The 14252-nt window shown below is 36.8% G+C and overlaps 1 pseudogene across 1 annotated transcript; it reads right to left on the bottom strand.

Moving 5' to 3' along the window:
• Nucleotides 1-1400: 1400 nt before the first annotated feature.
• LOC147480447 (asparagine--tRNA ligase, cytoplasmic 1-like) lies at nucleotides 1401-6133 on the bottom strand (annotated as a pseudogene). The gene is made up of 10 exons (XR_015204202.1): nucleotides 6016-6133; nucleotides 5641-5691; nucleotides 5240-5362; nucleotides 4418-4843; nucleotides 3529-3785; nucleotides 3313-3442; nucleotides 2906-3095; nucleotides 2698-2788; nucleotides 2541-2625; nucleotides 1401-1716 (listed from the first exon to the last, which is right to left on the bottom strand). The product of XR_015204202.1 is annotated as an asparagine--tRNA ligase, cytoplasmic 1-like (transcript).
• Between the last annotated feature and the right edge of the window lie 8119 nt (nucleotides 6134-14252).

Here is a 14252-nt window from a genome sequence, read left to right as displayed (position 1 = left end):
CTATTAGACTTCGCTTCCATTTCACTAAGTTGAGTCGTAGAAAATCTTGGTGTTTGATTCTGTTTGGGGGTGCATTCCATATTATTTTTTTATGGAAAGACCCACAACTCTTTAGGTTGTTGATTTATAGAAAACTGCAGGGTATATATATATATCCAATTATTTGTTAAAGTCTCGAGGATCTGACTATAAACGACTTATTTTGTTGTTTGGTGTACTTCTTTATAATTCCATACATGGGTAAGTACATCATTCAGGTAACCGGGCCCTCCCTATGGAGTGTGTGGCTATAAGTACCAGATCCTAAGTCCATGGTTAACATAATTCACGTATTCCACTCATGCATGTTTTCTCAGTTTTTGAGTCATGTTTATCTATGGTGTGAATTATGTTTTTATTACTTTATTGTTTTTCTTATATTAAATCTTCTTCATAAATAAATAAATAGTAATAAAAGTCAGATTTCCGAGACTTCCTAAATTATATATATATATATATATATATATATATATATATATATATATAATTTAGGAAGTCTGACTTTAAAAGACCCACGTTTAAAACAAATTTTCAAATTTCGTTGCCAAAAATTTGTTTGGGGGTGGGATGTTCGTTTTCCGTCTTTGATTGCTCAACTTTCCATTTGTGTTGCTTAGGCCGTTTTATCGTATTTCGATTCAGGTTAACATTATCTATGAATTTAGATTTCATTCGTTCGCATAATTTACGTCATGCACACACTTCGAGGCATTTTCCATCTTCTTATATGTTACCCACGGTCGGAATAGAGTATTTTATGGATCATTGGATTGGAAATTCTCTCTTGATCATTTCCATATCTCATTCGTAAAAATCGGACCGGTAACGAAGCCGCAATTTTAGTTTGAAATTGTGCGGAAAAATCGACAAATTTCAAAAAATCGAAATTGGGCTTGGGCCCAATATCTCACATGCGCGTGCGTCCCTTTCCTTCAAACCAACAGATCGCGAGTTTCCTTTTTCCCCACCGCCATTAACAAAGCTTAAAACCTAGAAACCAAAATAAATAAATAAAAAACACCACCAGAAAAGGCGTTTATTAACGGTTATATCCGTTAACTCTGGGGCGTCACTCTCACTTAGGCCAAATTCCGTTACTAAAGTTTTTTGTAACATATAGCTAACTGTTGATGTCCCGATTGAATTTGTCATTTCTAACGGATATTAGTAATGGATGTGCTATTTACTAACTATTGTTTGTAACGGAAATATCCGTTAGTAAACTGTAGCCACTAAAAAATAAAAAATAAATCCTAGGTCAAATAATGTCCACCATACACATCTAATTCTACTACATCTGACTATTTCATCTCACATAAATATCTACACAACAACTCAAGCAACAAATGGGCAACAAGAAAAACCAATAACCAATTAAACTTTATAGAAATAAAACCACCAATCCAAATCTCAATTTACATAGAAAGAAACAAAACCTCCAATCCAAATTACAATGTACATTGAAACAAAAACAAATTCTCAAAATGAGTTTTCCTATTTTTTTCTCGATTCATTTCTACCATATACAGATGGACATATATTGACAAACCTAACAAGCACATGGTTCTCATTGTCAATTACTTGAACAGAAATGTTTCCCAGGCTTAGCACAGAAGCAAGCATAGCAAATGTACTTTCTTGATCATCTTTACAAAGTTGAACAATATCTAACGCCTCCTGATCAAATGAAGGAAACAAAAACCAGAAACTGTGTTGTCATTATTAATAACTAATAGCAAAAGAGTTATAAACCAAAGAATAGATATAAGTAGTATTAGTGTACTTTATAAGTATAATGTTTAACTTTGAGTTACCATAAGCAAATGGAATCATTCAGTCAAGCAGCCTAAGTTTCCGTCAAAATATTTTTTTTCTTCCTTTAGTTAGAGCTTTTGCCAAATGGACCCATTGACTTGATCCTATAATCTTCACTTCGAAATTGAAGAGAAAGCAACCAAAAAACAGTACTTGTAAACCAACCAAAAACAGGGTCATTTTTTGCATATCCTTCAAAAATAATATTACTGCCTTGGTCAAGTATGTTGGGGTTCAAGATTTAAAGGGTGGACAAACCTGAATAACATAGAACACGAGGAATAAACTAGCTTTTTAAGATAGAGCCTACAACAATGACCAAATGCGAGATGATGCCATTAACGATATCGACACGTCAAGCTTGTTGGCCAAGGGGCACATGTTTAATACATGCATGAGCTGATTATTCTTACTGAAGTGCAAGTGATGCAATTAGAACGAACGTAAGCCTAGTGTATTGTCCACATTGTTGTAATGTTGGTCTAAGACACAAGACAAATAAATAAGATACACTACTGCCCACTACTTAAAAAATGGAAAACAATTCAAAGTCATTTGTATGTAAATCTAGATTTAAAACCATAGAATGGTTGCAAGCATTTGTTAAAAAACCTCAAGTACTCGACAACATAAAGTTATATCCACTTCACAATTAGCATAGTTAAAAGACAGATTTTGGAACCTACCTTAGTTTTGCATTGCATATTAAAATTGCAAGGATCCAAAACAGAATTGAGGCAGCATAATGGAACAGGGCTACTCGTTGTGAGCCTACAAAATGACACTTGATTAGTACAAAATGTCAAGGCAAACAAGCAATGAAATTTAGAAGTAGTTACTCGCCTCATATCGTAATCTCAGGAAAAAGGATTTGATTCTTGCCTATTCTTTGTGGGGCTCATTTCGATAAATTCCTAAATTCCATCAGCATCATCTGGAGGAAACAAAATTCTCACTATAATGACTTAACTTGTAAAATAATTGAAAAAAACTATCAAAGTATTTACTCATACCGTAAGAAATAGGAGAAGTGGGAGAGTTTTTTCCTTACCAGTACAAATGGTGGCTTCTCTCTGTGTGCACTTGGATAATCATCGTCACTAGAGTTTATACTTGTAGACAAGGAGCAGACCATTGATGTAGTGTTCGTAACGTTATTCAAGTGCAAGCCTATCGGCAATGGAGCTTTTGTGGAAAACTTTCCACCATGTCAAACAGATCTCTCAACATGGGTCCCCAACCTGAAATGCAAAAGCAAATCACTTAAATACTAATGGAATAAACAATCTCAATTATAGAACAGCTCTAGATGTTCAACTCAATCATAGCATCCATATAATGTTTTGGTTAATCAGCAGACTAGCATAAGATTATTATTTTTTAAATATATAAAAAAGGAGCACTTTTGGTCTACTGAAAAGTACAACATTTCCCAAAGAAAGACATAAACTAACATACCTTGGGTACTAGTACATCCATAGCAGCCACTATTCTCAAGTCATCATTAAGCCTCATGTAAAATGCTTTAAAATCTTTGGGATAGTTGTACACGATAACAAGTTTTTTGAACATGACCTCTGTGAGGTATCTTCGCCATCAGGAACACAATCAGCTTAGAAAGTAAATCAACAGATTAACACAAAATAACAATCATTTCACAATATCTTCATCTACCGTTCATGTTCAGATGCTAGATCTATTCCCCATTCCACCTTTTTCTCAAAGGTCTTGACCTTGGCATCGACATCCTTTAGCAGCTCAATTGCTCTTGTGTAAGTAATACGCTCAAAGGGAGTTGAAGAACCCATTTCCAGATGGTCTATCGCTGTTTTGTCAAAATTCTTCACCATGAACTCCATATCATCTCGACAATGTTCTAGTAACCATTTACAGAGAAATTTAACATATTCCTCCGCACAGTTTATATCATCCTACAAGCACGGAAACTTCAATAATTGCCCACTGAAATACCAAAATTCTTCCAAACATAAACATTAGAACCATCAATAGGAAACTATAATGCAACATATTCCTATATTAAGTTGTCAAATAGATCAAGAATTTTTTACACTAACACGGGAGCATGATCACAAGAGATGAATTATGGGTCTACTTGGTGAAGATCGTCAAGTCACTAAAAAGAATTTCCCCATAAAACATCATACCTTTGAACGCCTCAAGCTTCTTGAAATCGGGCTGTAAAATTAAAAAAACTAGGCTGTCTATTATATGGAAAACTGAAAGAGGTAATTACGAGAATGACCCGACTAGGGAGGGGCAATCTGTTTTACTCAAAACTGAAACTATGGGTTTGATGGCGTTAACAAAAAAAAAAAGATTAATCTAGGGAGATCATGAGATAATTTTTATTCTGTGAACAGTGGACTACATGAATGTCTGACTATGTTTGATACAAACATTTTTTTGGAGGTTCAACCAGTGTGTTCTAATGTGTGTATGCACGTGTTGTTGTTTATCATGAACATTTTATAAAGCTAGAGTGTAATCTTTGAGTCATTTTTATGCTGGTATAATTGAAATGACGTAAAATAACATCTCATACCTCTAAATCTGCAAATGCTATCTCAGGCTCTACCATTCAAAATTTTGCGAGATGCCTTGATGTGTGAGAATGTTCAGCTCGAAAAGTTGGTCCAAATGTATAAACATTGCTAAGAGCACAAGCAAATGTCTCAACCTGGAGCTGGCCCGACACTGTCAAAAATGCTTGCCGAGCGAAAAAATCACGAGTATAATCAATCTTCCCATCCTTCTCTGGGAGGCCAGGTTTGAGTTTAAATGTTTCTTCTAGACGTGTCAGATCATCCTTGGCCTTCTTTAACTCAGTCACCAAATCAGTTATATCTTCCTTTTTGGCTTTAGCAGATTTGACTGCCTCTCCTTTCTCCGAGACAAGTTTTTTTGCAGCTTCTATATGGTGTAGTGTTTGTTTGTAATACAAATGCACACTCATTCGTGATTATACAAACTTACCCACAAATATGTGAACAAGCAAAATGAAAAAGGAATTAAAAGAAAAGAAAAACATGAAAATCACACAAGTTAGCTAGACTAACTCCAATGTGCTTGCAAATTCTATGCACAAGTCAACTTACACAAGAAATCCTTTGTGGAAGGACATGTATAAATCGAGAAGTCAAACAAGGAATTAATTTCATTCATTACCGAGCAAAGAAAAAAAGTAAAGAATTAAACATTGTGTTAGTTAGCTGACTAAGCATGTTTTCATTACAATCAATTACTTCATTTAATTATATTACCTACAAATTATGTTACCACATATGACTTACCAAATCCATAAAAATGCTAAAAACCCATCATATTAGAACCAATCAATATCCTGAATCCAAAAAAGTAAGCAAACCTGTTTCGCCATGCTACAAGCTTTCTCAAAAGAATTCAATATCTCATACTAAAACACAGAGTAATTCAGTGCTATCCCCAATCGAATAGGTTGCGTTGGAGGAAGGTCAGCAACCGCAATATCCTAAACCCCAAAACAAAACAAATAAACCATCAATCATACTACCTTGAACAAAAATCCAATTCAACTCCAAACAATAACCAGACTCCAAAGAGTTGCTCTCATCAATCGGAGAATGTCGTGCATGTTCCATAAAAATACTGTAAAGGTTCAATGTGGCGAAGCTTTTCACTTGACAAAAACAAAAATGAACAGGGAATAAACCAACCCATTATCTGAAGATTGAATTCACTGGAAAAAAAACTAGTAAAAAAAATAATACGTAACAAAAATTCGATAACCTGCCTGTGTCTGTCAAAGGAAGAGAGAAAAAGCTATGTAGCAGTCACAACCTAGGAAATCAAACAGAAACAGAAATAGTTTGTAAGGAAAACTGAATCTTAGATAAACAGAAACTATTTAATTAATATCGAAATTCTTTCGATTGTTTATTAGCCAACCGAACCCCAAACCAACGAAATATCCCAATTGATCGAGAAGCATAAATTTAGAGTCCAATCTTACAATTTCAATACAAAGCTTAATTTCCCCAAATTTATCAGCAAGTGAACCAAGTAAACCTAACTTGAACAATTCGATCATGGAGCACCATTAAAAAAAATAACTTAGAAATTCGCTAGATGGGGTTTGGGTAGAAGAAAAGAAAAAAAACGTACCTGGTTTATTTCCTTCTTCGTCGGTGAGGGTTTGACAGAGGAGACGGGGGAAGTGTTCGATGGAGGCTTGAAGAGAGAGACGAGAATGTGAAATCAATTTTCTTCTATTTAATTTAATGTTCTATGTTAGTTCCGAATATACCCTTCTGGTCATTATTTTAGTTGTTTGCTAACGGACACAATTGTTACCAAAAGGCTTTGATAATAATTAGAAAAATCAATTGAAATATACTAACGGATAGCAACAAACCTCACAATTATATCTGTTAGAAAGATAGTAACGGATATATTCATTACAAATGAAAATTTTGCTCTGTTACAAAATATCCCTTATGGTGTAGTATACACCCACGCCCACAATACAATCCTAACTTCAAATCTTCTTCAAAACATTCCCCCACCAATTCCGACCTTTTTAAACCACCAAAAACATCAAAAAATTAAACAATTTCAAACTGTTGTGCCACCACCCTTTTTTTTTTAGTAAGGTTGCTTCAAATTGTTTTCTCCACCTTACTCAAACCCACAAATTTTATCAAAACTCCAATGGCGCAAAGATGGAGAATTTTGCCGAGCAAGTTCTGCCATTTTACCGATCATTTTCGCTACGCTTTTACGGTGACGAGATGATTAGGAGGGATTGGAGTAGGTTGTAGTATTCGACTGAGGATTTCTATCACTCCGATTTGGTGGAACAATTATATAAGAAGAGGGAGTTGGATGGGAATAAAATTTTGTTAAGGTGGTCGGGACGAGGAGAAAAATATGTAGGAAGTTGTTGGCTGAGATTTTAGGCATTCCGCCTAGACGCCATCTCGACGCCACATTGCAGGAATCCCAATTTACTGGGATCGAACCCTTGATGAATACGACGGTTTTGGAAGGAAACTACAATGCGAGCTCACATTGTGTTCGCCTGTCGTCTCTGCGAACCAACCAGCTGGCTGTAGCTCAGTGGATCGGTAGGAATGTCACGGGAAAAGAGAAGGTTAGTGACATAAGTCTGAACTGTCTTCATATGCTATGGATACTACAGGAGCATAAGTATGAATTTTGTATTCTTGAGTTTTTTATTAGTATGATTAGGGGAGTTGGGAAGAGAATTGCACCTCTCCCCGTTTTGATAACAAAGATCATGATGAGTTTGAAAGAGACTCCGAAGTCTGATCAGATTTGCCTGAAAAGGCACAAAAATCCTACTATTTATACGGAGTGTATCAAGAAGACGTGGAGGTTGCCTGAATAGAGGGTAGTGGAAGAGGAAGAGTTGGAGGATGAGGAGGACACGACATGTTTTGATGCCGATGCCTTAGAGAGGTGTAAGTCTGATGCAGAACGCATGTCGGTGCTTCATCGTGGCATGCGTTCTTTCAACGCTATTTGTGGAGATCTCTAGACTCGACAAGCTGTTATACATCCTAACTATGAGACTCATGCCCAGCGCGAGGATGAGCGTTGGGAGAAAATGAAGGCCGAGATGGAAGCTCAACGTAAGTTCTGTGAAGATATGCTTGAACGCTTCCCACCCCATGGGGGTTCCTCCTTTGAGGAGGTGTCTGTGAGGCACGAGCGTCGTCGCCGTAGGACAGATGGCTCGGGGCCATCGGGAACTCAGGAGTCATCTCTTTCTCATGTGCCATCCACTACCAGTAGCGCGTTGTTAGGGATATTTTAAGTTGATGTCGTTTTTTATTTTTTTTTATTTAGTTCGTATGTTAATTTTGAATTCCGTAGTTAAATTTGAATTTGGTAGTTACATGTTGTCTGAATGTCATTTTTAATATAATGTGGTTCTTTTCAAATTGTGAATTGTTTTTATTGTTAATCCCACCTTCCCGAATTGTTTGGGGGTGGTATTATTTATTCTAACATGATTTTTATATGATCCTCATTTTAGAAGTTATTTTGGAGTGATGGTTGAGAATATTGCCGATATTGGCATGACTATGAGTAAATATTGTGGTAGGATGAAATCTCAATAAGTTAGGCAGTTACTACCCTAAATTCAACCTAAAATATATTATGTTTGTTTTATAATCAAGAATATAGGTTGTTTCCGTTTTCGGTTTTGGAAATTTTTGTTTCCGACAATTGCCTTAAAACTTTTTGGCAACTTCCCGATTCGTTTTGGAAACTAAAAACCTATATGAACTTCATTCATTCTCCACACACAACTCACATCTCTCACTTTCATCTTTCACCTTTCACTCCCAAGTTTTCCTTCTTTTTCCTTCTCACTTCAAAGACTTCGAGCGCTTGTGCCTCAAAGAGAAGCCACCGCCCCTAAACACCGTGAAGTCCAAATTCACCGAAAGCGATTCGCCTCTACCCAGGCCTAGGTTGAGCGCGACCCACGCCCAAAACACTGTAAGTCCAAATTCTCCGGAGCGCGACCCGCACCCATACAAGGCTTCAGTTGAGCGCACCCCGCACCCTGACCCCCGTGGGCAAGAAAAATTCCGATTTTTTGTGGGTTGTTCCAGGATCGTTTGCAGCTGTTCCAGAGGGTAATTTTGAGATGACATCTCCTATAGTCATACCGGAATAGTCTTTCGAAGATTTGTTCCAAAGCACCACCTATGGTGCTTGGTTTCGCGAGGTGATCATACACGTAGGCTGGGAACCACTAATGGTAAGACCCGATGAACATTATTCTCCAGCACTTACATCTTATTTTTATGATAATTGCATGTTCTTTGATAGACCGGATGGAGAACAAGTGTTCTCCATCAACATTGAGGATGAACCAATGGAAATTACCAGGTTCTTGCTAGCATTTGTTCTTAGATTTGCTATGCCCGCTGAAATACAAGACCTATGGAGCTATTGGGTAGATAATATGTATGTCTACACCTATGAGTTTTTGCATAAGGCTTATGGGGCAGGAATATTCTGTATCGAGGACCAAGGGGAATACAACGTCGCCCTTGGTAGCATGTCCATGAACGTGGGCACTATTATGTTTTGAATCATGCTAAACATATTAGGGGAATGACATTTTTCGTATGTGAATGACGCCACTTGCAATGTCTTTCTTGCTTTAGCCACGGGACGTATGTTTTATGACCTTCCCCGAACCTTAGTTTATAGTTTAGCGCGAGCCCATAGCATGAGGCATAAGTACATTCTTATGCATGTTTTAGTTTGCCGTATTATGCTATGTTTCTTCCCTGTTTTTTGTACTCGTTACATGGATTGGGTTGGGGTCGACGTTGTGAGACCCACCAATTGTATTATTCGATCGTTTTGTGCAATGACTTGGCAAGGGTGGAGGATACAACCTCATCAGGTTGCACCTTACACCCCATCCGACCAAGTGGCGCTTGACATGTTAGCTATAGTAGATGATAAGCAGCGTGAAGCCTAGCAAATCGTCATGACGTGGCAGGACGCGAAGGAACCTCATCTCTTTAGAGAGGATGATGAGGATGATGACGAGTAAACACGGGAGTTAAGGTAAGTTTTTAGTTTTAGTTAGTGTCTGCTTATGTCCCAAGCAATTTGATTCCTGTTAACCCCATAACGGGTGGAACTCTTATAGAGTTGCGTCAATTTTTATTTTCTATTAGTATGTTTAACCTTGTTTTGCAAATGTTCCAGAATTTCACGCATTTTAATGGTATTTATCTACCATTTTTATTTAAATACTTTGAGGACAAAACATGCTTTTTGTTTTAGATGGGGGGCATAGAAAAACGTGTAATTAAGGCATCTGTTAGGATATAGATATGTATAATATGCACTTATTTTCTAGTAAAAATTCAAAAATTTGAAAAAAATAAATAAAAAGTTTATGATATACACTTAGGAATATTGATATTGTTTTCTTTCTCTATGCTCTGAATAATCTAGAAGTCCCACATAGCTTATGCATTAGAATAATTTTTAGAAACTTATGTTAATATGTAGATAATAATCTTTGCATCTATCTATAAATATATTACATGAGTATCTATGATTGTTTGGTAATAAGTTTCTGAAATCTAGGCTAGAGTACTTATTCTACAAATCTTGTGAGAATATAGCCTAAAATCTTATATGAGTGAAACATTTGAGAAATGACACAAGGGAGAAGTAAAATCCGGATAGAGAAATCACACGTCCACTTGCTTGATCACTATACCATATCCTAAGCGAGAATTTAGGCCCTCTTTGGATCGATATAGCCAGAAATTCAAACCTTATGAAATTATTTTCCGCTAGTCGCCCATCTGAGCCTTTCTTTAGCTAGCCTTTCATAAACCACAATTCCTTTACCCTGTTACAAAAACAAAACAAAATAAAAAAATCAGCCTACCCATTCTTTGAATGAGTCTTAGAATATATATGAAGAATAGAAAAGAGAAAGACCTTTGAAATCAAGAATTTGTTAGTCGCTTCATCCAAATAAAAAATAAAAAAATAAAAGAAAATAAAGTGTTAGAACTCCAAAAAAATAGAATCAAAGGAGTTAAAAGCCAAAGAAAAAGAAAAAAAAAATGGCTAAAGATAGAAACAAAGGGTAGAAGCAAAAGTAAATAACAAGATTTTATCTAGTTACCTAATATGAAGATTCTATTATCTCATACTTGTCCGTTTTGAATATCCATTTCCTTTCTTCTTAAACCATCTCCTAATCCCCGCAACACCTAATAAAGACCTCTAGCTCAATTAGGAATATGTTAGTGTGATAGTAAGTGGCAGATGTGTTTGATCGACTCTTGCTTCCGTGTGTGTCATTGATATTGTAAGGTAAAGTATGCCCACTGCACACTAGAGTAACAAAACTTGAGCGGAAAAATCAGAGTGGTTTTTGTCTTGACATTTATGTGAAGACCTACTTAAAGACGCTATTCCGAGTTTTCAGAAACGGACCTGCTAGTGTACTTCATAGTATTACTCATTGTATATATGTTTATTCGTAGATGATTGATTATTATGCATATATTAGCTTAGGGTTCAACTTGATTATTCTTTATTCATTGCTAGTGAGATATATAGATAATTGGGAGCATAAATAAGGAAACAATAGTTTTATTTCTTAGTCGTTGTAGTATAGATGAAGTTTGTGAGTACCTTCATTGGAAAACTCTCACGAGGCTATAACTCATCCACTAGGGAATTCCTAGTGGTTTAAGGCCTTGTTGCATATAGTCAATGCAATCGCACTCGGCGAAACGAGAGTAGTTAGAACTCCATTTTTGGTCATTTATTCTAATTTCTCATATTTGCTTGATGACAAGCAAAATGCTGTTTGAGGGTGGTTTGATAAGAGCCCAAAACTGTAGTTTTAACCCCTTAACAATAATGTTTTTAGACCAATTATGCGAGTAATAAATAAGAGTTAATGCTGATTACGTGCTTTTATGTATTTCTGACATTGAAGTCAATTATGTGCAGAAAGGTGTCACTTTGGTGAAATAAAGGAGCAAGGGTTGGTTGCTAAGAAGTTCTGTGATTAAAGGCCAATATTCAAGGAGAAAAAACCTTTATAAAGCCCGGTTAAAGCTGAAAAGTCAAAGTCAACGCGGGTATAGAAACAACACACAAAAGTCAGCAGAACTTCCGAAGGCCATATCTTTGGACTCAGACATCGGAATTGGGCCTACCTTATGTAAAAATGACTGGCTCGGAAAGAGCTTTACAATGGTCCATGCCTTGACCCAATCAGAGGAGCAAAAGTGAATGAAAAGTCTACTAAAGTCAAATTCAGCTGGAAAGGGGTCTGTGGACTGAAGAAATTGGGCTTTGGGCTCGATTTTTTTGCCTAAAACATGGCTCCTCAGCCCATGCATGAAAATGTGGATCTGGTCTCCTCCATTTGAACACACAAGACTTAACTCTTAAGCGATCCTTATTTTAGGTAGAAGGTAGCCATTAGAGCATAGTTTTAGATCTAGTTTTGAGAATCCATTAATTAGTTTATTAATTAGTTTTTATTATCTTATTTTAATTTAGTATTTGAATCAATTGTTATTTATTTATTAGATCAATAAAGTAGTTTGTTCTTCATAATATAGTTTCATTTCATTAATCATTGTAGTTTTAATTTCCAGATTTAGTCATTTGTCATTATTAGTTTCAATCAAATCTTGTATGAGTAGTTTCCATTTGAATTCAAATAAGCAAAATTAAAATATTTATACCATGTCTTGTTTAATTTCATTGGGAAATGATAGCATAATGATTCTAGGCTAAACCTCCATTAGAGGGGTTTGATGAAGCTTGATTTTTGTTAAGCGTAGAATAGTCGTAATTTCCATTCCATTCTAGAAAATAATTAGTTCACCATGAGAATGGGTTTGATTGTTTCACATACTAGATGTTAGTTGGTAGAGATTACTATGAACAACTAGGGATTAGGAAGAACCAATTGTTATGCGAAAACATTTCAATTCGGATTACGACGATTCTTCGTTAGTAAATTAAGTCGAGTTAAGGTGGAATCAATCCACCCTAATTCCTTTTCCTAGTATCAAGTTAGCATTTCATTGTTGAAGTATCGTATCGTTAGTATAATTTGCATTGTAGTATAATTTCTGCAATACTCTCATTGACCTTGGATAGATTGATAATCTTAGTAAACGCTAATTCTAAAGAACTAGGAGTGGAACGAATCTTCTATTCCCACTATATTGCTATAGAATTGAGAGTAGAAAAACTTTGATAAAAACACACTCAAGTCAAGTTTTAGTTTTACTTGCGTTTGAGTCTCGTAACTTATTCATAGGTAAAACTATCATTTTTATCTTTTATCACAATATATGGACGAAGTCAATGACCGTTTGAGTCGTTATCGGGAAACCCTCCTTCAGCAACATCAAAAGAGTCTAGTTGTCCTCACTCAGCAGCACCAAGACTCTTCTGCGGCTCTTTTGTAGTAGCACAAAGTTGACATGGACAAGCTCTAAGAACGCTTCAAACTCTTGGCAGACAAGAGGGTGGCAAAGAAGATACAAGAACAACATGTGCGACTCCTCAAAGAAAGGCGCCTTCTTCCCGAGAAGCCAGCCTCCCTTGTGACTGAAGTCACGGAAGCCATGATGGAAGACACCGCGAATGAAGGCACTGCAGATGAGCGATCAGCGGACAAGGATGCTGCAGATACTGTGGAAGAGGCTATAAACAAGGATATGCCGGGCAAGGATCCTGCGAAAGATGTTTTTGAACCCCTTTCCAAGATAATCTAGGAGTCAAACCTCCCCTTGGCTCCAAGCCTGTACTCTTTTGTTGCTCCCTTCAGTTTTTCTATATGTATATTGTACCTATGTATAAGAACTCATGATCTAGTTATTGTTTCGGATTCTGTCTCGTGGATACTTTGACTAATGTGTTTGTCTTTACCCTTTTGTTCCTTTGTCATTTAAACTCTGCTAGTACTTGAAATTATGAATTGCTTTAGTCTAGTGATTTATGATACCACTATTTATCCTCTTCAATCCCCTCTGATTGTATATGTTTGGATAAATTCTGGCGAGAGTTAGTACTAGGACAGGGAATCGGGTCGGGTTTGACCCGAATCGACTCGAACCCGAATAGTTCGGGTTCTGGTCAATGTTTATATCCGTTTACTTATTCGGGTCGGGTTCGGGTATGTCAAGTTCGGATATATTTTTTGGGCTTTTTTTGAATTTTTATCGAGTTAGTTGGGTTCGGGTCGGGTTCGGATATTAAATTTCGGATATAATCGATTTCGGATTCGGATTCGGATATAGCCATATCCGACCCGAACCCGACCCAATCCCTACCCTAGTTAATACCCCAAATTGACAGCTTGGTATGCACATTGTCATTGTTCTCTTATTGTGTTGTATCATGTTTTCTCTATCCCATTAAGTTTCCCAATATAAGGTGCTCCTTTTAACCCTGGGTTCCAGGGGCCTCTCCATACATCCCAGCTCTCTTTGATTGGTTGTACAGCTTGCTGGGGACAACTCACTTTGCCCCCAAGTGTGATTTGGACCTCTCATCCGCGAAGGGATCCTCCCACTCCGTGGTCTCTATTAGGCTATGAGGCCTGCTGGGGGCAACTCATCTTGCCCCGTGTTTGATTTGGACCTCGTGTTAGTGAAGGGGCGTCTCCCCCGTTGTCTCGGAGTTTAAGTCCGTCACATAGGCAACTCTTTTTTGCCCCAAGTTTGATTCGGACCTCGTGTCCGTGAAGGGCTCGTCCCCCCCGCTGTCTCAAGTTTGATTTGGAAGCCTTTCATTACATGTGATATTCCTTTCTCAAAAGTGTCGTTCTATTATATATTTAC

The sequence above is a fragment of the Coptis chinensis genome, chromosome 8, assembly GCF_015680905.1.
Source record: "Coptis chinensis isolate HL-2020 chromosome 8, ASM1568090v1, whole genome shotgun sequence".
NCBI classification, from domain to species: Eukaryota; Viridiplantae; Streptophyta; class Magnoliopsida; order Ranunculales; family Ranunculaceae; genus Coptis; species Coptis chinensis.
Note: the sequence above shows the minus strand (reverse complement) of the source record. Positions and strands in the feature narration are given on the sequence as shown.